Here is a 1,981-nt window from a genome sequence, read left to right on the forward strand (position 1 = left end):
GGCAAAAGCTGGGAGTTGAAATTGTTCTTGAAGTACTGAAGAAGTGACCTAGAAAAGGAGAGGTTTCAGTTTTATGGAGAAGTCACTAGAGACAAAGCCCTTGCCAGCAGGTTTAGGTGGCCCTTAAAGCAGGAGAACAGATGTCCCCATGGCAGCAGCATGGCTGGGGTGACTGGGGATGCAGCATCCACTGCCCAAAGGGAGGGGTGGGGTGGGATGGGGACAAGATTCTGCATCCCCAGTTTGCAGTGCTGGTGGTTTTGGGGAGACTCTGCCCTTGCAGCTGGGTGCAGCGTGTACAACACTCAGTGAGGACCCTTATTTTGAGGAATGATGTTTGACCTTTATTTTGAGAAGTCATTGTTATAGTGTGATGTTTCAGTGATCTAGTGTCATAATTTTGAGAATACAAGCATTGTTGCATTTAATATTGCCATCACAGCAGCTCTCTACTTGTACTGCCACTGACCTAAGTCCTTGCTGCCTGCAAGATGTCTTTTAAAAAAAAAAAAAACCCAAACCTGTGCAGCTGCATATAGTTATGCCATAATAGCTTTTGAGACTTGAGGGCCAGTGGCCAGTAGCTTTATGCTCAAATCCTTTAAGTACATTTACCAAATCTCCAAAGACATGACAGAACTCTCTAGTGAATAGCTTGGCTTTCTACCAAGTGCTACCAATTTTACAAGAGAAGGGGTTAAAAAAATCAGGACCTGAATATAGAGCCAGTAAAAACACAGTGAAGGATTTGTCATGCTTCAAATTTCTTTTTTTTTTTTTTGCCCTACAGATGTGATCTTTGATCTAGTAAGAAAATCCACTGTTTGTCAGACATTATAAATTATATCCCAACAGCTAATTATAAAACCCCATCAGCTAAACAGCATTACAAAAACTAAGCTGTCTTGGATAGGAGCCGCTGGTCTGTTGATGAGAAAATGAATCAAGTCCCTTCCCACAGTGAGCTGGGCAGCAGAGGCTTTGGTTCCCATCCACAAAGAAGGTTGGTAGGGAAGCAGTGGCCACACAGTGCCAGCACGAACCCCCCTGCCCTGTGCTGATTCCGAATGGAGCAGCTCCATGACGTGACTGGAGGGAGCAGGTGGACCCGGGAACAAAGCCAAAGCCTGGAGCCCAGAGTAGCCTGAGAGATCTGTGAGTTTGCCTACAGAGGGACAGGGAAAATGCCTGCTGATGAGAGAAGGGGGCTCCATCATGGGGTGAAGATGTCACCCCTTGTTGTGTGATGTGAAGAGTTTGGGTGGTCTGCATGTTGTCCACCTTTGTTAAACCAAGAGGTTTGATCTGTAACACCTGTCAGCCTCACCAACACCTCTCCATGGCTAAACACACCAGTGAAAGGGACATCAGCCCTGGAAGAGAAGGCAGGTGAGGGAAGTGTGGACGTCAGCAGCATTTAGCCATGGCCCTCATGACAATGACGGGAGCTTTGTGTTACTGGGTGAAGTCCCTGTCCTCAGAGAGCAGCTCTGTGCTGTCAGCCTGGCCCACTCACAGCAGGGCAGGGGTGGGCATGGTGTCACAGGAGAGCTGCCTGGATTTTGCACAATCCTGCTGGAGCACTATCAGTTAGATAAGCTGTGTGTCTTATGGTCAGGTCAGGATAACCCAGACAAAGTCAGCACAGACTGCAATAGCACCAGGTGCTTTCAGGGAGTATGGATAATTAGTATTTTTACTTACATAATAATAAATTTTGGCTTTAACTGTGTTTTAATACTTTTAAGTAGTTGTTTCTAAAGGTACCTTCGAGGCATTCAGTTGGTAAAGTGAGAACAACAGAACTTGTGATGGTTTTGGTTCAGCAAAAATATCCATTGCCCTGACCCCAACCTCCTCTCCCTCAAAGGGTTTGTTGGGTGGTTGATAAGAAGTTGATAACTCAACAAAATTCACTGTGCCTGTTAATAATTCTTCTATAAAAGCCACAGATTTCCTCCTGTGGACTTCAGTCACTTTT

Source organism: Vidua macroura, chromosome 9 (genome assembly GCF_024509145.1).
Source record: "Vidua macroura isolate BioBank_ID:100142 chromosome 9, ASM2450914v1, whole genome shotgun sequence".
NCBI classification, from domain to species: Eukaryota; Metazoa; Chordata; class Aves; order Passeriformes; family Viduidae; genus Vidua; species Vidua macroura.